This window comes from Giraffa tippelskirchi, chromosome 11 (genome assembly GCF_054371585.1).
Source record: "Giraffa tippelskirchi isolate mGirTip1 chromosome 11, T2T-mGirTip1v1.2.pri, whole genome shotgun sequence".
Lineage (NCBI taxonomy): Eukaryota > Metazoa > Chordata > Mammalia > Artiodactyla > Giraffidae > Giraffa > Giraffa tippelskirchi.
This window is the reverse complement of record NC_137285.1, coordinates 62,232,686-62,258,966: the sequence shown is the minus strand read 5'-3', so window position 1 is coordinate 62,258,966 and position 26,281 is coordinate 62,232,686. Positions and strand designations below refer to the sequence as shown.

General features: G+C 36.9%; 1 protein-coding gene and 1 non-coding gene across 9 annotated transcripts in view; one reads left to right on the top strand and one right to left on the bottom strand.

Moving 5' to 3' along the window:
- The window catches only part of FBXW7 (F-box and WD repeat domain containing 7), a 226,699-nt gene that overhangs the window by 99,752 nt on the left and 100,666 nt on the right, over positions 1-26,281 (top strand). The window lies entirely within an intron of this gene.
- LOC145528009 (U6 spliceosomal RNA) lies at positions 17,241-17,347 on the bottom strand. Its single transcript, XR_014070089.1, has one exon. It is a non-coding gene; the product is annotated as a U6 spliceosomal RNA (small nuclear RNA).

Sequence of the window (26,281 nt, the reverse complement as noted above, 5' to 3'; positions counted from 1 at the left end):
TGTAATAGGATCAGGTGATTTACTAGCTGCACTGACAACCACTTGCTTGCTCGCTCTGAGCAGTGGAGCACTCTAATGGATGTTGTGATTGCAGCCCGGAGTTGCTGTGAGACTGCTGGCCACTTAAAGCAGCAGCATGTCTTTTTAAAATGAGTAGTGAGTTTTTCTTTTTTGTTTCCTTTGCTTTAAGTTTTGGGTGACCTCAGTAAATTTTTTACTTAGTTTGAGCGCCCCCATGAAATTTTAGAGATTAGGTGTTATTTCATCCATCAATTCATCAAAAGTAGCCTTGAATATAATGAAATATAATCTCTGCTCCCTACTGCTAGTTGCGCGTCAACATATGTATCAACATACTTTGGTACTGATCATGAGAACACATCTCTAAAATATAACAATTTATGTTAACTATCCTGTGTCATCTAAGTGAAGCAGAATACTCTTCATATTTGTAGCTGTCACCAGTTTTAAACTCCAGCTGTAATGACGATCATGGCATTGTGGTCAGTTCTTGTACTGGTGCTTTGTTCACTCAGTCAGTCAGTCAGTTCAGTCGCGCAGTCGTGTCCGGGTGCTTTGTTAGTTGTCTGTTTTTTGGTCTTTTGCTTTCTTACTGTTCTCATAGGTATAACAACATTTAGAAAATCTGAGTTGGACCGATTTAACATAACATAACATAGTAGTTATGTTAAAGTAGTGTTTAAGGATATAAATATTTAAAAACCTGTTATCCACGATTATGAATTTTCAGTGATTTTAGCGTAATAATCTTTATTTTCATCTTTTATGCATTTTAAACAAATAATTGATATAAATATAGAAGTATAAGACTAAAGCTTAAAAGTAGAACTAGTGTTCTGTAAAAGACTTTCAGACTCTGGTGCCTAAGATTTTGACAACTTTAACCTTCTGCTTAGGGCTTTGCATGAGAAAAGAAAATTATCTCCCCTCTCTACATTCCTCACCAACTCCTCTACCTGTCTAACTATCTAACATATGAAGTGTTTTGTACAGAACCTGATATATAAAAGTGCTGAATTCTCTTTCCTTCCCTAATTTACATTCTTTAACCATGTTTTTGTTCTTGCCATGATAGAAATGCTATTTCTTTCAACCACATCTAAAACACATTAATTAATTAATGTTAGTAATTTGCTATAGAAGAAATTGAGCATAAAATTGCCATTGTATATTATAGTCAAACCTCCCTGGGAAGGCAGCTTTTCTTTGTAATGTACTTAAATACTTGCCCTTGAAAGATGAAAATATTTCCAGTATCATTCTGCACTTTATCCTAAATCCAGATACTTTAAAGTTTAATTATGGAAGATAGTAATATAATTTAAACACTGGACTTTATAATCTTTTATTTTTTCAATGTTAAGTTTATTGCCCCCTGCCCTTCAGAAACCTCTATGAACACTGAAAACATGAAGATAAGGATGTGAATATCATACGAGATTTCGTTAAAGATATGTTGAAATTTCATATATATTGAAATGTTGAATGGTGGATTACCAACAAATTAATCATTGATATACGTTTCACTGAAGCGGTGTAGATTAAAGCCTTTTTTGTAATGGGGTAAGCAAATAGGAGGAAAGGAAGTGAATACCAAAAGTGTTGACTACTTGTTTAGAAGATTGGTTATAAAAGATAGGAGATAACTGTGACTTTTAATTCAGCAGTATTTCATGTAAAATAAATAAGTAATTCACTTGGTGAAGTTCTAACCCTAGTGGAACTGCCTTCTATTAGAGCTCTAGCTCAAGCATTAGAAGACTTGGATTTAATCAGACTCTTGTCACTGATCTACTTAATGACCTTGATCAGTTTATACTCAAACATTTTTAAGGTTCCTTAAGCATGCTTCTAAAATGTCCAATAAAAAGAAATCAGTTTACTCATTCCAGTGTGAGGTATTATAATACTTGACCTAGAAGCAAGTTGAGGTTGGGAGGCAGGGTGAAATTTCTTGATCAGGTTTGAGGTGATATTGATTGTTTCCATGTTTTTTTGATGGGGGGCGCACGAGGAGAGGTACATGCTTTTGCTAAGAACACTTTTATCTTCTTGAAATTCAATATTCTAGATAACTATCCTCGTTTTTAAAAGAACAAATTTGGGATTCATTTCTAGAGCTGCCAGTTTTTCCTATCCTATCAAAGGTAATGTTGTTAAAGAGTTTGTTTCAGTACTTAGCATATTTTTTATTCATCATTTTTATTTTAAAGGTAGCCTTTAGGTTGCTATTTCTTTTTCCATATATGGCCTGTCAGATAAGCTGAACACAGTCCTCTTTGTTGCCTGGGCAAAGTGATTTGTGGGTTGATTGAATTAGGTACATTTGAAGTGGTGATCATATCATAATAATTATGATGAACATTTATTGAACCTTTAACTTGGAGCAGATGCTATGCTAAGCAGTCTTATGTTAATTATGTCATTATGAGATAGATCTTTTTATTGTCATTTTTAAAGATGAGGAAACTGAGACTCAGAGGTTATATAACTTACCTTCAATCACACAGCTAGAAAATAGCAGAATCAATGTTTAAACTTATACCTACATATTTTTGTTTTTGGTGATAATTAAAATACCATACTTTGATATGTTTTCAAAGTATTTGCACTTTGAGTTAAGCAGTGACTGCAGAGATGAAGCCAGGTTTTTGTCTAAAGACATTATATGATTACTTAATATTTGTATCTTGAATAAGAAGAAAGTGATGTATATTACCCTCTTATTTGGCTATTTGGAATATACTTTTCATTGTTGCAGTAATTATTCATTGAAAGTATTTGTAGTCAGTTTGCAGTAATGTTTCTCAGAGTGTGCTTCAGAGATCACTTGCATCTGTGTTGTTCAGGATGGTAGTTAAAAGCACAAATACACATTGGACCCACTGACAAAATCACTAAAATGGGGTCTAGGGATTTTCATTTTTAAACAGTCCATTCAGGTAACTTGTATGTATACCAAGTCTTGAGAACATTGGAAATGTGCTCCTATTTTACTTTGTCTGTACGTATTGCCTATCAGCTTTCTTTTCTCTAAAAGTTGGTTTGCAAACCATAGATCATTTGTATAATCATTTCTCAGAGTGTTAAAAACAGTTTTGAGATGGAATGAGCAATCTCATACACTAGTGGTGAAATATAAATTGGTAATGTAAATTTTCTGATGGTATGCTTTTTAAGAACATGTTAAATTGTTCATGAGCTTGATTCTTTAGTAAACCTGCTTCTAAGAATTTATTTTAAGGAAATAAGTCAGAGAATAATAGAAAGATTTAGGCACAAGGATATTCATAACGGCATCATTTGTAATGGTGAAAAACGAAATAATTGAGTTTCACATATCAGGGAAATGGTTAAAAGTATTTATTACATCCATTTGTTTGGGTTACTATCAAGCCTTAAAATGTCATATTTGGAAAGAATATTGAAGATGTAAAAAATAATCATGATTTAATATAAAGTCTCAAAAAAAGAATATAAAATTGTATTTATGTGTCCATACATATGTAGTTCATATAAGTTGAACTGTATGAAACTGCCATTTTTGTAGATCTGTTGGTTTAATGTCAGCATTTTCATGGAGTTTAACCTACCATGACATCAGTTTTGAAAATATATTTGTTACATATTGTAGTGAGGGAGACTGGAAGCAAATACAACAAATTTATAAAGTGATTATCTCTGGATGATGAGATTATAGATAATTTAAATATTTCTTTACATGCCTCGATTTTTAAAATTTTCTACTAGGTCTTGACAAGTAAGGAAAAACACGTTTTGTCTTTATTGGTAGCAAGTCTAATAAAATTATTAATATAGCTTAACATTGCTAAATTGAAATGTAGGTCCACAAAGGCACTCAGTTCTGTTTAAGACAAATGAAAAATTCTGATCCAAGATGTAGCCTTCTTTATCAGTCCTCTCTACCTAACCCCCTTTTTCTTCAGAAAAAGTAAACACAGGGAAAATATTTTCATGGTTTGTTTATCTGTGCTCACAGCTTGGCCAGATAGTTTAACACTGTAGAATTCCTAGCAGTCCTTGAAGTCATTAGCTGGCCTCTGCTTGTCCTCTACTGCAGCTTTTTCTCCTTTAGGTCATCACATATTGCTAAGGCTCTCTCTGTGAGAATGCTTTTTCCTAATGGCTTTAAAACATTACTGTGCTGGAGAAAATTCTTCTGGACCAATGTGACTTTCACATTATACTGACCTCATCCCTTAATGATAAATGAAGGAACTAATTCTCAACTACAAAAACATGTTCTGTAGAAAAATAAACAATAGTCTCTGGTTGTTTCATTGCTTTGTCATCAATCATGTACTGAACTGTATTTGTGTACATTCAAGTTTATATTTGTATATTACCATGTATAGTAAAGGAAAGGGGCTTTGGAGTTAGGCTGACTTGTTAAATGAAGTCAAATTTAGGTGACTGAGTTTTGATTATGTGAGGATATTACTAATTAATCTGGTAGGATATTTTTGAAGATTGAGAGAATTCACATAAAACATCTAGCCCGGTGACTGGCATAAAGCAATAACAAATGTTATGTCCTTTTCTAATGATGAAACTTGAGACTGCAAAGACTTTTCTGAGGTTACCTCTGTTTGTAGCAAAAGTCAGATTCATTAACTACTGTAATTTCCATTCTTAATTCCTATCCTGACTATCATAATTCCTCTACAAGCATATATACATACATGTGGGTGCACACATACATAAAGATTCTCCTACTGATTTAAGGTTTATTTTTCCCTTAAATGATTAATATCTCGTTAGTTTCAAAGCTTTTCTAGTCAGATATTGATGCCAATAATGGTAAAAGATTGGTAGGGAAGCTCTTTACTTGATGTAAGTTCATATTCTAATTAGACTAGTGGTGCTTTCAAGTGAAGGATGCTGTGCCTCTGTGTCAGCAGTTTTATTCATGCCTGTTTGCACTTTTCCAGTAGACTGTAAACTGTTTCCCTAGCTACACGGTAAGAGGCATTGGCTACTTTTTAAAAATAAGGCATTGCTTACTTTTTAAAAAAACATGGCATCTTCCCCCAGTCAAAACAAAATACACCAGATTGCTTGTTTTATGCTACTGCATTATGTTAATCATATGAGTTTTCCTTTGGAGTAATTTATAAGTGAATATGAAGTTAATTTGATTATATGAAAATAACCCGTTTCTGTTCCCTTTCTATTTGTTTTTCAGTAAAATTTCTATTCTTTAGTACGGTCATTACTTTACTCTTCCATTTATAGATAAAAATACAGTTGCAAAGATTATTTTGTCCCCCAAGCTTGCTGCCTTTTAGTGTAAAAAAGAAAGAATATCTTCAATATTTCTGTAACTGAGAAACTTTACCTGAAGTTGCTTACTTCACAGTACCATTTGCAGTAATGTTAGAGAATATACCGGAGAAGGCAATGGCACCCCACTCCAGTACTCTTGCCTGGAAAATCCCATGGACGGAGGAGCCTGGTAGGCTACAGTCCATGGGGTCGCTAAGAGTCGGACACGACTGAGCGACTTCACTTTCACTTTTCCCTTTCATGCACTGGAGAAAGAAATGGCAACCCACTCCAATATTCTTGCCTGGAGAATCCTAGGGACGGCGGAGCCTGGTGAGCTGCCGTCTATGGGGTCGCACAGAGTCGGACACGACTGAAGCGACTTAGCATAGCATAGCATAGCATAGAGAATATACATGCTGTATATTTTATGGAAGATGTGCTATATGCGTTTGTAGTGGCTATTATTATGTTCTTTTATGTTTTGAAATTTTAAGAATCAGAACTCATGGGATTTGACCTGAGAGTAAAAGGTGTCTGGCTTTCATTAGGTTTTTTAATTGTTATTTATAATAAAATGATAATTCTATATATAAATTTGCATTAAGTAAGTAATTTTGAGATCATGTGACATACAATAACATATTTTTGCTTAGAACCAATTTATATATTTGATCAAATCTAAGAAGCTTGAGGTTCAAAATTATTTTAGCTATTAGAGAAGAAAAAATGCTACCATTTAAACTATGGCATGCTATCAATTTCAGAGAAGCTAAGATATGAACAAAAATGTGACGTTTAGAATCTATGAAATGTTGCAGGTGTGTTTTCAGATTTTAGGGCTCTTTTTTGGCAAGGAGCAAATTTTATGTTGCTGATTGTTGAGACTCCTATGCAATTCTCTGTATATGTACAACTTCATCAACTCTTTGTGTTGATTTGTTCCCTTCCTTAGGTATTTATTGAATGTTTTTCATGTGCAGAGCTGTGTCACTTTTCAAGTCGCATAAAATTTGTTCCTCCTTGGAGTTTCTATTATATACCCAATGCCTGCATGCTCAGTCATGTCTAATTTCCAGAGCATAAAAAAAAAATTGAGTAATTAAAGTAATACGGGACTTCCCTGGTGGCTCAGATAGTAAAGAATCTGCCTGCAATGCAGGAGATAGGTACATCTTTCATGCAAAGATGGACACAATAAAGGACAGAAATGGTATGGACCTAACAGACGCAGAAGATACTAAGAAGAGGTGGCAACAAGACACAGAAGAACTATATCAAAAAGATCTTCATGACCCAGATGATCACAATGGTGTGATCACTCACCTAGAGCCAGACATCCTGGAATGCAAAGTCAAGTGGGCCTTAGGGAGCATCGCTACAAACAAAGCTAGTGGAGGTAATGGAATTCCAGTTGAGCTATTTCAAATCCTAAAAGATGATGCTGCACTCAATATGCCAGCAAATTTGGAAAAGTCAGCAGTGGCCACAGGACTGGAAAAGGTCAGTTTTCATTCTAATCCCAAAGAAAGGCAATGCCAAAGGATGCTCAAACTACTGCACAATTGCACTGATCTCACATGTTAGCAAAGTAATGCTCAAAATTCTCCAAGCCAGGCTTCAGCAACACGTGAACTGTGAACTTCCAGATGTTCAAGCTGGATTTAGAAAAGGCAGAGAAACCAGAGATCAAATTGTCAACATCTGCTGGATCATCCAAAAAGCGAGAGAGTTCCAGAAAAACATTTGCTTCTGCTTTATTGACTATGCCAAAGCCTTCAACTGTGTGAATCACCACAAACTGTGGAAAATTCTTCAAGAGATGGGAATATCAGACCACCTGACCTGCCTCTTGAGAAATCTGCGTGCAGGTCAGGAAGCAACAGTTAGAACTGGACATGGAACAACAGACTGGTTCCAAATAGGAAAAGGAGTACATCAAGGCTGTATATTGTCACCCTGCTTATTTAACTTATATGCAGAGTACATTATGAGAAATGCTGGACTGGATGAAACACAAGCTGGAATCAAGATTGCCGGGAGAAATATCAACAACCTCAGATATGCAGATGACACCACCCTCATGGCAGAAACCAAAGAACTAAAGAGCCTCTTGATGAAAGTGAAAGAGGAGAATGAAAAAGTTGGCTTAAAACTCAACTTTCAGAAAACTAAGGTCATGGCATCTGGTCCCATCACTTCATGGCAAAAAGATGGGGCAACAATGGAAACAGTGACAAACTTCAGTTTTGAGGTCTCCAAAATCATTGCAGATGGTAACTGCAGCCATGAAATTAAAAGACACTTGCTCCTTGAAAGGAAAGTTATGACCAACCTAGATGGCATATTAAAAAGCAGAGACATTACTTTGCCAACAGAGATCCATCTAGTCAAAGCTATGGTTTTTCCAGTAATCATGTATGGTTGTGAGAGTTGGACTATAAAGAAAGTTGAGTGCCAAAGAATTGATGCTTTTGAACTGTGGTGTTGGAGAAGATTCTTTAGAGTCCCTTGGACTGCAAGGAGATCCAACCAGTCCATCCTAAAGGAAATCAGTCCTGAATATTTGTTGGAAGGACTGATGCTGAAGCTGAAACTCCAATACTTTGGCCATGTGATGGGAAGAACTGACTCATTGGAAAAGACCCTGATGCTGGGCAAGGTTGAAGGCAGGAGGAGAAGGGGACGACAGAGGATGAGATGGTTGGATGGCATCACCGACTTGATGGACATGAATTTAGGTAAACTCCGGAAGTTGGTGACGGACCAGGAGGCCTGGCGTGCTGCAGTCCATGGGGTCGCAAAGAGTCAGATATGACTGAGCAAGTGGATTGAACTGAATGCAGGAGACCTGGGTTCAATCCCTGGGTCGAGAAGATCCTCTGGAGAAGGGAATGGCTAACCACTTTAGTCGGAGAAGGCAATGGCACCCCACTCCAGTACTCTTGCCTGGAAAATCCCATGGACGGCGGAGCCTGATCGGCTGCCGTCTATGGGGTCGCACAGAGTCGCACACGACTGAAGCGACTTAGCAGCAGCAGCACCACCAACCACTTTAGTATTCTTGCCTAGAGAATTCTGTGGACAGAGGAATTTGGTGGGCTACTGTCCATGGGTTTGCAAAGAGTCGGCACGACTGAGAGATTAACGCTTTCACTTTCATAAAGTAATACATGCTTATATCTACAACTAGATTTCAAGCTATCTTAGGGCAAGATTGCTTTTTTACATGTCACATCTGCTTCATTTCCTACCAGATACTTTGTAATTTATTGTAATTTCTTGACTAATTGAATCTAGTTTAGAATGGCAGGAAAAAAAGAGCAGCGCCTCCACCTCAAAAGAGTATCTAGATGATTATGTTTTAATGTAATCTGGAGTTTTGAATTTTAGAAGAACATGGTCAAGCTTTGTAACTCTAAAATGAGATACTAAAAGTTTCTTCAAATTACTATCTGAAATTTAGGTGACTTTTGTAGATTTTTTTGAGAGTAGAAGAAATCCAGAAAAGCCCAGCAGTCTGGCAACTGTAGCTTGTTACCCAGCTACATAAGTGAATTACTGTTTTGAATACTGCTTGTGTAATCGTGAAATGAAGAGGTATCTAGGAGTAAATTAGGGAGTAAATTAACTGGCTTCAAGCTATGTGCTGCATCCCCAAATTTGGCAGCTGTTATACTGTCACAGGAGCAGTGAGTGGATATTGGACTGCGTAGTTTCTTTTAGAATGATTAAGATAAGCATCAGGCATCTTAGGGCTTTCCTCATAGCTCAGCCGGTAAAGAATCTGCCTGCAGTGCAGGAGACCTGAGTTTGATTCCTGGGTCAGGAAGATCCTCTGGAGAAGGGAATGGCAACCCACTCCAGTACTCTTGCCTGGAGAATCCCATGGACAGAGGAGTGTGGCAGGCTACAGTCCATGGGGTCACAAGAGTTGGCACAACTTAGCAACTAAACCACAGGCATTTTTACATACTTTGTCAAATTTTCTATCTTTTTATTTTGAAATGATATTACTGTAAGAGTTTGGAATGAAAATTATTGTTGAAAATAATTCAGATGACACTGGACCATTGCTGAAGAATTTTATTAAATAAACAGGTCTTATCTATAATTTTCTAGTTTTTAAGCTGTTCTTTTTATTGTAAAATAAATTATAAATACAGGAAACTATATAAAAGAAATGTATACTTTAATGCATTAAGATGATATATTCTTTTTTGCTGAAGTATATTTGTTGTCTTCTTTATCCATTCATCTGTTGATAAACACTTAGCTTGCTTCCATATCTTTGCAATTATAAATAATGCTGGTATGAACATTGGGGTGCATATAGCTTTTCAAATTAGCCTGGTTTTTTTTTTTTTTGGATATATGTGCAGGACTAGAATTTCTGGGTCACATGGTACTTCTATTTTTAGTTTTTCGAGGACCCTCCATACCAGTTTACATTCTCACTAGCAGTGTGCTAGGGTTCCCTTTTCTCCACATCCTTGTCAGTATTTTACTATTTGTAGAATTTTGGTGATGGCCGTTCTAACAGATGTGAGGTGATATCTCATTGTGATTTTGATTTGCATTTGTCTAATATTTTTTTTCATAAGAAAACATTTCTGAAGCCTTTATTTACAAAAGCTTTAAAAGCAAACAATTCCTCTGTTTTGCAAATGTTTTGTTTAAAAAGGACCACCCACTTACAGCATTGAAATATCATGAATAAAGAATGTACAAGGGCAACAAACCAACGTGGCTAACATTCGGAGATTTGCTAATACTACTGATTGAAGTGCGGATGACACACATCGTAACTTGTAGTCCATCATTTCAGGGCAGTTAATGATTACCTAAATGCCTTCCTACACATGCTCTGGTCTGGTCATATATTCTGCATGGCTAAATATTTCACAGTCTCTTTTGTCAATATATATAAAATAGATGGCAAAGATAAACACAAAAAAATAAGCATTACACTCCCCAGGTAGTTTTATTAGTTATACTGTATATCGCTAATAAATACATATTTTTTTGTATTATGTTGTTTAGTACCAAATTTCCCCATTATTTATCTTTGTTGCAATTATGAAAGCTCAAATTTTTTTCTTCTAATTTAATTTGGTACAAAATATATGTAAAGACTTGGCACTCTTTAGATTTGAATGAAATTGATTTGTGCAATCAAGAAATCAAGAGCATCATAAGTATGGCTATAAAATTTTTTAAAATAAGAGTAAACAGTGATGGGATAAAAAGAGGCAGATAAAGGAAATGTGCTATCATAAAATAACTGTAGCTTCGACATCTTGGGTACCAGTTTCCTGGCAGACATTAAACATCCAGTCTCAAAGGATTTTTCCTGAAGTGTGTAAAGCTGGTTGAGCATTAGTGATGTTGAGCATCTTTTTATGTGCATGTTAGCCCTCTCTAAATCTTCTCTGGAGAAATGTCTATTCAGACCTCCTGCCCAGTTTTTAATCATTTTTTTATGTTGATGGATGATACATTGTTCTAAGTACCACACAGTTCCATACACAGAAGTTTGTTAACTATCCCAGAAGCACCTGCATGTGCCCTGACTCAATCATAGCCCCGTCCTTTCTTTTACGTAACTCTTTTCCTCTGAGTTGGGCTTCCCTTGTGGCTCAGCTGGTAAAGAATCCACCTGCAAAGGGAGACGTGGGTCAGGAAGATCCCCTGGAGAAGGGAAAAGCTACCCACTCCAGTATTCTGGCCTGGAAAACTCCATGGACGGTATAGTCCATGGGGTTGCAAAGAGTCTGACATGACTGAGTGACTTTGATGTTCACTTTCCTTTAAGTTACTCTTACAGAGATCAGCTCCTTTTGTTTATGATACTCTCACTCAATTATGTCTCCCTAGATACTGTTGTTTAATCTTGACCATTAAAAAAAAGAGTTACTGTTTCTTATTTTTAAATATTATTAAATAAAATAATATTTAATTAACATTTAAATAAATTATTAAAATATTTTTAATAAAAATAAACAGTATTTTTTCAAATGGTCAAGATAACTGTTGTTTAATCTTGACCATTTAAAAAAAAGTTACTGTTTCTTTAAGTCTATTTCAACCTATAGATGTATATTCTATACCCTTCTTAAAATTTATCTGTTTGATCTGTTTTTCATAGTCTAGATTTGACTAATTGCGTACATCATGGTACAGTTTAACCATCGTCCCTTTTAATTTCCTCAAAATGGCAGTTGGATCCAGAGGCTTTATTAGGCTTGGTTTGATCCCTCTGTCTTGGCGTGGTGAGTTATTTCCTTAGGATTCACCTAGTGTCTGATGTCCTTCCTTTTATGATGCTAGCAGCTGTTGATATTCAGGTCTCCATCCATTAATTTATTGAAGGTTGCAAAATATTAGAGTTCTAATTCTCTCATTTCTTTTTCATTTACTAACAAATAATTTTATAAAGGAATACTTTCCCTTATTTGCTGTTTGATACCTTAGTGCTCTGGTTCATTTAGGAAAGGTAGTAATGGTGTATTATTCCAGCATACACTGGTTTAGCTATAAGGACGATATTTGAAAGCCAAAACCTTATAAATTGTAAGTGGTAATTAAACAATTGTAATTAAATATTTTTAATTAGAGAACATAAAAATTTATCTCCTGGAATTTGCTCAAACTCATGTCCATTGAGTCATTGATGCCATCCAGTCGTCTCATCCTGTGTTGCCTGCTTCTCCTCCTGCCTTCAATCTTGCCCAGCATCAGAGTCTTTTCCATTGAGTCAGCTCTTCACATAAGGTGGCCAGAGTATTGGAACTTCAGCGTCCGTCCTTCCAATGAATGTTCAGGGTTATCGATAGCAGTATGTTGTTGTTTAGTTGCTAAGTTGTGTCTGACTTTTGTGACCCCATGAACTGTAGCCCACCAGGCTCCTCTGTCCACGAAATTTCCGAGGCAAGAATACTGGAATGGGTTGCTGTTTCTTCAGGAAGTCTTCCTGACCCAGGAATCGAACCCAAGTCTCCTGCATTGACAGGCAGATTCTTTACTGCTGAACCACCAGGGAAGCCCATAGATAACAATATAGACAGATTTAAGTACATAATGCTCAGCTGAAAAAGCAGACAGAAACAGACCCCCCAAAGAGACACAAGTTATATAAGAGTATAAACTATATTATGTAATTTATATAGATTTCAGAAACAGGCAACATTAATCAGTGGTGTTAAAAGTCATAGTTACTCTTGTGGATGAAGATAGACTTAAGTACATAATGGATTCCCAAGAGGGATTTCTAGAGTATTAGAATGTTCTTTTTTAGATATTAATTTTAGCTTTATTGAGGTCTGAAAAAAAGTGAAAGTGTTAGTCAGTCGTGTCTGACTCTTTGCTATCGCATGGACTGTAGCCCGCCGGGGCCTCTCTGTTCATGGGGTTCTCCAGACAAGAATACTAGACTGGGTAGCCATTCCCTTACCCAGGGCATCTTCTGACCCAGGGATTGAACCGGGGTCTCCTGTATTGCAGGCAGATTCTTTACCGTCTGAATCGCCATGGAAGCTATAGTTGGCATCTAAAATTGTAAGATACTTAAACTGTGTATAGTGGTGATTTTATATATTAATATGTATTCATTGTGAATGAATTTCCCCATATAGTTAATTAACACATCCAAGGCTTTCCTGGTGGCTCAGTGGTAAATAATCCACCTGCCAGTGCAAGAGACATGGGTTTGACGGCTGGGTCGGGAAGATCCCCTGGAGAAGGAAATGGCAACCCTCTGCAGTATTCTTGCCTGGGAAATCCTATGGACAGGGGAGTCTGGTGTGCTGTAGTCCATTCGGTTTCAAAAGAGTCGGACATGACTTAGGGACTAAACAACAGCGATACTTCACCTCACTTATTTCTCTCTCTTTTTTCCATGAGAACATTTAAGTTCTACTCCATTAGTAAATTTAATTATCTAATACAGTGTTGTCTACTTTAGTCATCCTGATTTACATTAAATCCTCAGACGTTATTAATCTTACAGCTGAAAGCTTCTTTCTTCTTACCAACCTTGCTTAGCATTCATGTTTCTTCTCTGTTTCTGTGAGTTTGGCTTTTTTTGTTTAAGATTCCATGTTTTTATCCGTTCATCCATTAGTGGGCACTTAGGTTGATTCCCTATCTCAGCATTGGTGAATAATGCACATAGGATGCAGATATCTCTTCAGTATCCTGTTTTCATTTCCTTTGGATATGTACCCAGAAGTGGGATTTCTGGAGCGTATGGTGCTGTTTTCCATAGGAGCTATACCAGTTTGCATTCCCACCAGTAGTGTACAATAGATCTGTTCTGCTCACCCCTACCCCACCCCACCCCCCTGAACACTCCTCTTGTAACCTTTGAACTGCTTTGGTTTTGAAGATGCTTACTCTAACCTTGTAAGTAGTATGCCCAAATTGAGTTAAGATTTGAATTGCATATCTCTAAGAAAGAGACTGCTAATCTTCTTCTGTGTCATACCTAACTCATGATGAAGTAATCTATTTTGAAGTGTTCTAAAAGTTGAGAACAGAAGGTTATTTATTAGCTAATAAGAATAACATATTAAGTACTCACTCTGTGTCAGGCACATCTTTAAATATTTTACATGCATTATCTCTCTAATCCTCAAAATAATTCTGTGAGATAGAGGTACCATTGTAAACTCCCTTTTGCAGATGAGATAACTGAGATTAAAGGCACTGAGTGATACGTCCAAGTTTACATAGCTTACTAGTGGTAGAAATAAAATTTGTATTGTCATCTACTGCTGAACATGGGCTCTTAACCACTGGGTTTTATGACCTCAGTTTTATGCAGCTGTTTCACTGTCAGTTTGGCTTTGACCAAATGGACCCCCGACCCACTCACTGTTCCTGTTCCTAATTGGAAGAAATATGATGAGAAAGGAGAGTGGGCCTTATCTTTAGAAGGGGCTTTTTTGTTTTTAAAACATTTTAATTAATTTATTTTTAATTGAAGGATAATTGGCTCACAAATACTGTGTTGGTTTTTGCCATACATCAGCATGAATCAGCCATAGGTATGCATATGTCCCCTCCCTCTTGAACCTGCCTCCCACCGCATCCCACCCCTCTAGGTTGTCACAGAGCCTGGGTTTGAGCACTCCGAGTCGTACAGCAGATTCCCACTGGCGGGCTGTCTTACATATGGTAGTGTATATGATTCCATGCCACTGTCTCAATTCGTCCCCCCCACTCCTCACACCATGTCCACAAGTCTGTTCTTTATGTCTGCATCTCTATTCCTGCCCTGCAGATAGATCCATCAGTACCATTTTTCTAGATTCCATATATGTGCTTTAATAGATGATACTTGTTTTTCTCTTTCTGACGTACATCACTCTGTCTAACGGGCTCTAGGTTCATCTGCCTCATTAGCACTGACTCAGATGCATTCTAAATATGGGTGAGTACTATTCCATCACATATATGTCCCACAGCTTCTTTATGCCTCCGTCTGCTGGTGGGCATCTAGGTTGCTTCCATTTCCCAGCCATTGTGATAGTGCTGCAGTGAACATGGAGGTATGTGTGTCTTTTTTGTTTATGGTTTTCTCAGGGTGTATGCCCAGCAGTGGGATGACTGGGTCATATGGTGGCTTTATTCCTAGTTTTTTAAGGAATCTCCACACTGTTCTTCATGGTGGCTGTATCAATTTACATTCCCACCAACAGTGCAAGAGGGTTCTTCTTGCTCCACACCTTCTCCAGCATTTGTTATTTGTCGATTTTTTTTGATGATGGCTGTCCTTACTGATGTGAGGTGATACCTGATTGTAGTTTGGATTTGCATTTCTCTAATAACATACGATGTTGAGCATCTTTTCATGTGTTTATTAGCCATCTGTACGTCTTCTTTGGAGAAACATCTGTTTAGGTCTTTTGCCAACATTTTGTTTGGGTTGTTTGTTTCTCTGGTAATGATTTGCATGAGCTGCTTGTATATTTTGGAGATAAACCCTTTGTCAGTTGTTTCATTTGCTATTATTTTCTTCCATTCTAAGAGTTGTCTTTTCACTTGTTTATAGTTTCCTTTGCTGTGCAAAAGCTTTTAAGTTTAATCAGGTCCCACTTGTTTACTTTTATTTTTATTTCCATTACTCTAGGAGGTGGGTCATAGAGGGATCTTGCTTTGATTTATGTCATCGAGTGTTCAGCCTGTGTTTTTCTCTAAGGGTTTTATAGTTTCTGGTCTTACATTTAGGTCTTTAATCCATTTTGAGTTTATCTTTGTGTGTGGTGTTAGAAAGTGTTCTAATTTCATTCTTGTACATGTAGCTGTCCAGTTTTCCCAGCACCATTTATTGAAGAGGCTGTCTTTGCCCCATTGTATATTCTTGCCTCCTTTGTCAAAAATAAGGTACCCATAGGTGCATGGGTTTATTTCTGAGCTTTATATCTTGTTCCATTGGCCTGTATTTCTGTCTTTGTGCCAGTACCATACTGTCTTGATGACTGTAGCTTTGTAGTATAGTCTGAAGTGAGGAAGTTTGATTCCTCCAGCTCCATTCTTCTTTCTCAAGATTGCTTTGTCTATTCAGGATCTTTTGTGTTTCCATACGAATTGTGAAATTTTTTGTTCTAGTTCTGTGGAAAACGCCATTGGTAATTTGATAGGGATCTCATCAGATGTGTAGATTGCATTTGGTAGTATCGTCATTTTCACAGTATTGATTCTTCCAACCTGGGAACATGGAGTATCTCTCCATCTGTTTATGTTGTCTTTGATTTATTTCATCAGTGTCTTACAATTTTCTGTATACAGTTATTTTGTGTCCTTAGGTAGGTTTATCCCTAGATATTTTATTCTTTTTGTTGCAATGGTAAATGAGGTTGTTTCCTTACTTTCTCTTTCTGATGTTTTGTTTTTAGTGTATAAGAATGCAAGTGATTACTGATTTTGTATCCTGCAACTTTGCTAAATTCATTGATTTGCTCTAGTAATTTTCTGATAGAGTCTTTAGGGTTTTCCATGTATAGTATCACATCATCTGCAAATGAGTTTTACTTCTTTTTTCCAATCTGGATTCCTTTTATTTCTTTTTCTTCTCTCATTGTTGTAGTTAGGACTTATGAAACTGCAACAATAGTAGTTTATTATGTTGAATAATAGTGGAGAGAGTGGGCACCCTTGTCTTTTTCCTGATCTTAGAGGAAATGTTTTCAGTTTTTCACTATTGAGAATAATGTTTGCTGTGGGTTTATCATATATGACCTTTATTACGTTGAGGTAGGTTCTTTCTCTGCCCATCTTTTGAAGAGTTTTTATCATAAATGGATGCTGAATTTTGTCGACAGTTTTTCTACATCTATTGAAATGATCATATGGCTTTTATCTTTTGATTTGTTAATATATGGTGTGTCATATTGATTGATTTGCATGTATTGAAGAATCTTTGCATACCTGAGATAAACCCAACTTGATCTTTTTAGTGTTATTGAATTGTTTGCTAGAATTTTGTTGAAGATTTCTGTGTCTATTTTCATCAGTGATGCTGGCCTATAATTTTAAATCACAGTCTCGAATTCAGTGCTTGTGATTGGCTTGTTCATAGTTTCTTTCTGGTTCAGTCTTGGAAGGTGGAATTTTTCTAAGAATATGTCTCTTTCTTCCAGGTTGTTCATTTTATTGGCATGTAGTTGCTCATAACAGTTTCTTATGATCCTTTGTATTTCCACACTGTCTGTTATAGCCTCTCCTTTTTCATTTCTAATTTTATTGATTTGATTCTTCTCTTTTTCTTGTTTCTTGATGAGTCTGATAATGAATGGTTTGTCAATTTTGTTTATCTTATCAAAGAGCCAACTTTCAGTTTTATTAATCTTTCCTTCATTTCTTTTTTTTTTTTTCATTTATTGCTGCTCTGATATTTATGATGTCTTTTCCTTCTGCTAACTTTGGGGTTTAAAAATGTGGAATACTTCACAAATTTGCATGTCATCCTTGCGCTGGGGCCATGCTAATCTTCTCTGTGTTGTTCCAATTTTAGTATATGTGCTGCTGAAGTGAGCACAAGAAGGGACTTTTATATTAAAGAGATAGTTGTAGTGGTGTTATGTTACTGTCACTTGTGTCCTTTTTGTTTTTCTTGGTGCCTCAGGATTTTTATTATGTTGGAGGTTTGTCTAGTGGAATGAACATACACCTTGGCTCAGACATATCTGAATTTCAAACATGTTACTAAATCTTACTGACTGTAAATATTCAGGCAAATGACCTTAATCTGAGGCTGTTTCCTGTTGTATAAATGGGAATAATGATGTCAGGGTTGTAGATTAAATGAATGTGTTGTACATAGCATAGTGTTAGCTCCTAGTAGACGCTCTGAGAATGTTTGCTGATGACATGAATGTAGTGGAAGTATCTTTTCTAATTTGAATATTTTAAAAAATAACAAAACAGGCTTCTTAGAAACCTTTAAGGTTCCCTACTAATATCTTATTTTTTATATCTGGAGTAATTGAATTGCTGCAGTAAAAAACAAAGATATATTTTATGGCTTTCAATTAATTATTACTGTTCTTTTGACTTAACCCTCTACTTTTGTCTAGGGGAGAGGAATAACTTCAGTATGAAGGATTCCTATCCAGAAACTTGCAAGTTCTAAGAAATATTCCTTCAAATAAATCTGAAAAATCAGTAGCTCTGGAGAGCAGTGATAACCACTGTTATTGACTTCCCAGTTACTTGAATGGCTGAGTTTAGTGGTAAAATCCTTATTCCGTCGTCATTGTGATAAGGAATTCAAGCTGTGACTAACCCACAAGGCTGCCTCTTAGTTTTAGATTGACGGTACAACACAGCATTGTCTGTACTGACATCGAGGGTGTTTGGAAGTCTGAGAATGTTGTACAACTACTGCCTTGTTAGGTTGCCCAGAAATGCTGTTCTATAACCTGAAAAATTTTAAAAATTTCTTCTCTGAAAAATTACAGGTCATTATGTAAGGATCTAGTTTACTGATTTAATCATTATTACAGTGTTGCTTTATTTCCATGTACATAGAAAAGGTCTTTGTAAGAAAATCATACTTCTTACTATTTAAAAAATAATAGCTTAGTCATTACTAAAAAAGAAAGAATAGTTTTGAGTGAATTGTAATTGTTTCTTCTCGAGTTTATGGTTGGGCTTCTTGTAATTATAATTGGGCTTCCCAGGTGGCCTACCGGGTAAAGAATCCACTGCAATTCGGGAGACCTGGATTCGATCCCTGGGTTGGGAAGATCCCCTGGAGAAGGGAAAAGCTACCCACTCTGGTATTCTGGCCTGGAGAATTCCATGGCCTGTATAGTCCATGGGGTCGCAAAGAGTTGGACAAAACTGAGCGACTTTCACTTTCACTATCGTTTCTTTGTTTCTTGATATTAGTAGTGGTGATGGTTTTTGCCTTTTTTTTTTTTTTTTTTTGCTTTTTCAGTCACTATAGACGTTAGTGAGCAGTGATGCAACCAGGCTAGAATGAAGTTAATTTTACCTGGTTTCAACTATAATTATGTAACTTTTAGAAGTTTGTTTATTTATTTTTAATCCACATATCTTACAAAGGTCTAGCTAGAGCAGATGTTTGTCTCATTTTTTATAAACAGTATCTCTTTAGCCTTTGCACTCTTGTTTGTTAGATGCATGGTTTATGTCTTTGGTCAGCATTGTATCCCCAGTGCCTGGCACATGTTAGCGTTTAAATCTTGTGTCTTTTCAGTTCAAATACACATTTTCTGAAGGCACCTTGTGTGCAGTGCAGTCAGGCAGTAGCTTCCCCCAGTGTGTCCACCTAGCCTTCCTGCCGGGAATTTGAAGAGGAAGACGGAGTGATTGTTTCTGAGAGTCTACCTGTGAATAGTGTTTCTCTGGCATATTTATCTAAATGAGGTCATTGTTTTGCCTGAGAGCAAGAAAAGAAATCGAGGTAAGAGTTACCTGGGTTCTAATTGCATAGATACTGATTGGAACTTCCCAGGCACCCAGGCATGAGGAGATCAAGCAACAGCAAATGAGAACAGGATCCCTAAATTCATAAAAAGCAAATAACTAGATGACATTTTTTACTGCATGTGGCTTACTACAGTTGCCATGCTAAAAGTATGCTCACCAAGATGGGAACCCTATTTAAAAAACAGACTCACTGGTTTTCTATAGACAGTCCATTTTCTATATTATAGTGGTATGCTTTTTCTGAAGTTTAAAACTTTGTAAAAATGATAGTGAGGCAGAGTAGAGGCCAGAGTAAAAGGATTTGAGTTGGTCCTTGCTCATTGTGATGGTGTTGAGACTTTCCTTAAAGATGCTGAGTTATTTCTGAAATTTAGCAAATTCTGGGTTTCTTTGGTCCTGTGATCATTGGCTCTGTAGGTAGATGTAGCTTCAGATGTTGTTTCCTTTAGTGTGGTTGCTTATGTGGCCATATCGCATTCTTCCTTCCAAATTCTCTACTTGCTACAGGATGTTTCAGGATGTGTTGCTATCTTTTCAACTATGGGCCCAGAGCAAAGACCTAAGCCTTCTTCAGCCTGACACAGGCTGATATTGAGAGTCAAGGAAGGCAGAGAAGTTTTTGCATTGTCTTCAGTTAATTGTACATTTTTAATTGAGGTGCTTTTATCTAAAGTGAAATGTACAGATGCGTTTTGACAAATGTATATACTTATGTATATGTAACCATAACCAATACCTCTATTGATACATAGAATACTTCTGTCACTCCCCAAATTTCCCTCATGCTCCATTCATTCAGTCCACACGTAGGCAGCTACTGTTCTGGTTATTGTCACTGTAGATTAGTTCTGTGTATTTGTAAATGTCATATAAGCAGAAGTGCGTAGTGTTGCTCTTCTGTGTTTCACTTCTTTCATTCAGCACACTGTTTTTGTCATCCATGTTGTTGCACGTGTCAGAGTGCATCCTTTTTGTTTCCGTGTCCTATTCCATTGTACAAACACAATTCATTATATCCGTCCTTCTGTTGGTGAGTATTTGAGTTGTTGTCAGTTTTGGCTCTTCTGAATAAAGCTACTATAATATAAGCATTTGTGTACCAACCTTTTTTGTAGACATTTCTCTTGGTTAAGTACCTAGGAGTGTGTGTGCTAACTCAGAGTGTGTATTTTTATAAGAAGCCACCAAGCGGTTTTCTGTGGTGGTGATGCCATTTTCTGATTCCAAGTACAAGAGTTTCAGTTGTTTCCTGTTTCCCCAACATTTGGGGGTGTTTGGTTGCTTTTAAGTTTAGTAATTCTTGTGAATGAGAAGTTGTTTTTGCGTGTGATTTAATTTGCATTTCCTTGATGGCTGATGTTATTGAGAACGTTTTCATGTTTATCAACTCTCTAATAGTCAACTATTAGAGGGTATATAGTCAACTATTTGTGTTTTACTCATTTTTTCCACTCTTTTAATATTTGAGTGGTGAATAGCTGAATTACAACATTGACTGAATTCTGTGATCATTTACCTTTCTAACCCAGATTTTAGCTTTCATATCCAGACCTGACACCCTTCTTGCTCCAAGCAGTGATGATAGCCACTCTACCTAAAAGACTTGTGAAAGTGAAGTGCGAGTTACTCAGTCGTGTCCAACTCTTTGCAACCCCGTGGACTATACGGTCCATGGAATTCTCCAGGCCAGAATACTGGAGTGGGTAGCCATTCCCTTCTCCAGGGGATCTTCCCAACCCAGGGATCTAACCCCGGTTTCTCGTATCATAGGTGGATTCTTTACCAGCTGAGCCACAAGAGAAGCCCCAAAAGACTTGTAGGAGATATCTGCACAGTTATAGAGTTTTTTCAGTAGACTTCAGTCTTAAACTGTCACAGAGAAATAGAAATATCTGGCAACAACTTAAGATGGACACTTACAATTTTATGTTTTAAAAATTGGTACTCACCAAGCTTTTTAGTTTATAGTCTGTGAGAAAAGTTATTGAATATAAAGGCAGACCAGTGTGTATTGAAGCTGGATGGAAATGAGACCAGTGTGTATTGAAGCTGGATGGAAGGTGTGTCTTCTGTACTGTGCTTAGGAGTTTAGATTTACCCTACAGAATAGTAGTTTTCAGAAGTTTCGCAGAGTCACCCGAGGGTTGCCGATTCTCTCTGTGCACACTGTTTCTCTGCTTCCCTGGTCTCTCTTCATCTGTTCAGTGCTTTTCTTTCATTTGAGCAAAGCGTTCAGCATGTAAAATGTTTAGAAACTGCCGCTAAGTTGTTGACATTTCCTGTTCTGGCAGCAGTATAGAGGGTAGATGAGAGGGGCGGGAGACAAAGATAGGGAGATTACTAGGGACGTTATTCAAATGGTTTGGGCAAGAAGCAGATAGCATGTGCTTATTAAACAGTACTAGAAAGGTGGGACTGAGTGTAAGGCTGTTTAAGAGGTGGACTCAGATAGACTTAGGGATGAAGTAAGTGGGTGACAGAGATGTGGGGACAGGCAAGGGTAGTTTGCAGCAGATGATAGGAAGCAGGATAATATCCAGATTTCTCCTTTTCCCCCTTATTTAACATTCAGAAAAGTTCTAAGTACAGTACTAAAAATTTGTTTTGCCCCAGAACCATTTGATAAGTCGCCAAAATGATGTACTATCACCCTCAAACACTTGAGTATGCATTTCTTATAAATAGGGACATTCTTCTGAATAATCACAATATAACCATTAAAATCAGGATATTGGTATATTAGATTGTCTGTTCCTTAGGCCCCATTTGAGTTTCACCAGTTGTTCAAATAGTATCTCGTATAAGGACAAGATTCCATTCAATATCATGTGGTGCATTTATTATCATGTATACAGAATAGTCCCTTAATCTGTTTTTTTTTTCCCCCATCCCTTTAACTCTTGAAGATTGCAGGCCATTTTGAACTAGGACCCTTAATTTGAGTTTGTTTCCTGTTTCCTCATTTCTGGATTCGGTTCCTGAATTTGTTGACAGGAATATCACAGGGGTGATGCTGAGTTGCTCTCATCGCTTCCTACTAAGTAAGCGTAATTTCAGTTTGTCCTAATCCTGGTATTCACTTCCAGCCTTTCTCAGTATCCTTACACTGGGGAAACACTTACAATTTATTTTATCTATGACTCGTAGTAGCCTGAACAGTTAGGATGTAGATACAGTGACTCATTGATAATTGTTAGTGCTCTTTTGAGTATGGATGCTTTTTTCCCCCTGTGGACATGTTTCGATTTGGCAACTTTATTAGCCTCTTCTTTTTGTGTAGTTTCCTCCTTCCCACAAAGGATGTCAGCTCTAATTCAAGTTAATTGAGCAGACAGAGGAAATTCCAGTTTTTTCTTTTTTTAAACTTTACCTTCTTAACCTTGTCCAAATAGGCCTTATCACAGATTTTTGCTATTTGAAATCCACGTGAAATACTGTACATGTAAGAGCATTCCTCCTTTCTGCCCTAGTATTCAGGACTAAACATTTTAGCCAACATTTCTTGGGGGAAAAATACAACACCCTGGTAATTAGTCTTAGCTTACTTTAAATTAATCTATTTTAGGGAATTCCCCTGTGGTCCAGCAGTTAGGACTCGTTGCTCTCAATGTTGAGGGCCTGGGTTCAATCCCTGTCAGAGAACGGAGATCCCGCAAGCCACACGGTGTGGCGAAAAAAGACAAGATTAACCTCTTATCATTCCATGAAGTTTGTGAACTCATAAGAAACGTAATAAATTTCATGTAACTAGTTTAACCAAAATGGGACTTAATTTTTCTTAATGTAGACTCAGCAGATTTAATTTAAATAAAGGTTGTAAATTAATTTTAACAACATGAAAATTTATTGACAGTGCTGAATAGTAAAGCAACCAAAACCATAAGCCAAAGTAATATGAATAAAAATATTGTCTAGACACAATTTTATATAAAACTTTGAAAAAGCATTTGCTTATTCAGTGACATGATCAAGTTCAAATATAGGCCAAAGAGTTAGAAAATTACTTCTTTTATAGGCTCATATATGCTGAAAGTATTATTTTTGAATCTTAAAAATTATATTTACCTCTTTATTGTAAATTTACCTTTTTAACGTAAAAATTATATTTATCTCGTGTGCTTGTTTTTTGCTTTAGAAATACCATTCATGGTCAAACATGAGATAAGCAAGCACATACAAAATTTTCCTTCAACTGAAATGAGAGCATTTTTTTAGCTTACTATTTTAAATGTTTACTGAATAAATAAAAGATTGTTCAAATGTATGAGAAGTTGAAACTGCAACATAATGTTCATTGTTTCCTATGAATAGCAGGATATTCTTTTCTTTGCAGAAATCCAGAACTTTCTGGGCAGATCAGTAAACCTCATCTTGAACGTATTAGACTGCAGTTTCTTATGTTTTTTTTTTCCAAGTCAGCTCCTCACAATCAGATGATTCAGGAAAAGAGAACCTGTTCATTGATACGCTTGTTTTGAAAGGGAAAGAAAAGTTCCGTGTGTTCTGCAGCTTTGCCAGGTGGTTTCTCGTGAGACTTGAGACTTGCTGGTGTCTTCTTCACTGGAGCCCCAGCAGCAGTGGAGACATTTCAAGTTTTCTTTTTTGTAACACAGTGTTTTCTGGAAGTGCATGTTCCTTTTAAATCCAAAAACCTTGTCCCTTGAAGTCAAAACCATTAGTGACTGAAGAGTATGAAATCTGCAGCCATTGTTCATCTTCAAACTATTAATATAAAACAAACTCTGTTCTTCTCTTGTCTTAGAAGGACCCCTTTCAGCTCACATACCCTGTTGAGAACTTTTCCTTAGCTAAGCCACTGGATTTCTTTACATAGCAGAAGATATTCTCCATAAATATTCTGGAGCGAAATGACCTTTGTTTAATGAAGTTAACCATTTTGTGGTGTCTTCCAGAACATTTTTATATCATTCCAAGTGTTTTTGACAACAGTACATGAATACCTTCTGTGTCAGGTCAGGTCCCCAGAGAAACAGATGTGCAGGGAGTCCCATCCAGACAGAGTTAGCCGTTGGGGCATTCCTACCCTGCTCCATCATTTGTTTGCTGGGGAAGCCTAGAGGAAGTATGGCAGGTATTACTGTTACGGTAGATTCCAGGATGAGGTGGCTGAGGGCTGTGGAGCAGCTCTGCTCCTATAGCAGATTCTGTTGAAGGGGTATCTGAGCAGGGGGCAGCTGTGGCCCCCACACGCTGCAAATCCCTGTGGTCTCTGACAACACCCTGCCTTCTCCACTGTATGGATCACTCTCACCCTTCTTAGTCAGGCTCCTCCCACCGTCCCCCACATACCTGACTCCACTAATGGCTTTAGAATTGAATTGCTCAGAGCAGAGGGTAGTAGAAGGAAGTTGAAGAGGGCAAGCCATTCAGATTTTCTAAATCTGCAACTGACTAGAAAAGGATTCCATTAACCTAGAGAAAATAGGAAGAGGATTTAAGAATTCTGAGAGAGAGAGTGTGTACAGGAATTTGGGTTTTAAAATAATGAATTTGGGGCAACTGTGGGATATCTTGATAAAGCTAATGGACTCAGTGGAGGAGTTGGGCTGGAGAGAGTGGAATTGGCTGTCATTAACTTCTATGTGATACTTAAAACCCAAGGTTGCAAAGAAATTTCAGAGAAGGAAGGAGCTGCCAGTGGAGAACAAAGGTGCTGCCTGTGGAACAACACCAAGAAAAGGATGATATCAAGGGAAACCAAGAGACAAGAGAGTTGTAAAGAGAGGAGAGTTGTTGTTCAGCAATGTAAAAAGCTGCAAAAATGGGAAAAGACCCAGTGGGATTTGGCAACCAGTTTGAAATTCAGTATCAGTGTAGTAAACCCAGATTGCAGATGTAGTGGAGTTGAATGGGGATGAGGAATTAAATGTGACCAAACAAAAATATGTACTATAAGTTAAATAACATATAAAAAGTAGATATTGTCATGTGAACTGAGAAATAGTTATGCATCCTTTCTAGTAAAGATGTATATGATTAATGAGGCATGTGAATTTAAAATGTTCAGTTCAGAACCCTAAAACTTAATGAACACTTGCTGCTTGTATGAATACTTGAGTGATGTGCCCTATATTGTTGGTTTTGGTAATCTACAGCACTAAGAATCTGCTCAGCCGATTTTGCAGCCCCTGAAAGATTTTCACTTTTACGCTGCACATGTGCTTGCCCAGTTGGCTGCACTATGTGAGATGTTGAACTAGAAATACTCAACAAATTATGTGTTTTTGAAATATTAATATTTTTAGTCACGCATTTTTTATAGCATTTACTGAAAATAGCAAAAAATTTGATAAAGGTAAAAATTATTTTTATGACTTAGAGGATGATAATTTATAAAAAATGTTAAAGTTCTAGATTTATATCCTCTCAGTTTCGAGAGTACTGTACGTCCTTGTTCAGTACAGATCACAACTTTAAAAACTGTGTTTTAAATAATTGGTACTTCTTTGTACCTGGCTTGTAGGTGTTCTTTAATGAGGAAAATTGCTCAGGACATGGCTGCCTTTAACAAGATTTAATAACTATTTACTCAATAGATGTGTTGAGTACCTACTAAGCCAAGCATTTTTGTAGGTCCTGAAAATACTGGTGAAAAAGGAAAGTCTCTTTCCTTATGTAGCTTAAATTCTGGTGGGAAGAGTCAGATCATATAGGAAGAAATGAATGGATAGATAGATAGGCACTGTATATAACAGACAATATTCCATTGCTTTGATACAGTACTGTGGAGAAGAATGAAGCACGGCAATGGGGAAGGGGGGATAATGTGATACAAGGGAATGAAAAATACTAGCAAAGTAATGCTCAAAATTCTCCAAGCCAGGCTTCAACAGTACGTGAACCGTGAACTTCCAGATGTTCAAGCTGGATTTAGAAAAGGCAGAGGAACCAGAGATCAAATTGCCAACGTCCATTGGATCATCGAAAAAGCAAGAGAGTTCCAGAAAGACATCTACTTCTGCTTTATGGACTACGCCAAAGCCTTTGACTGTGT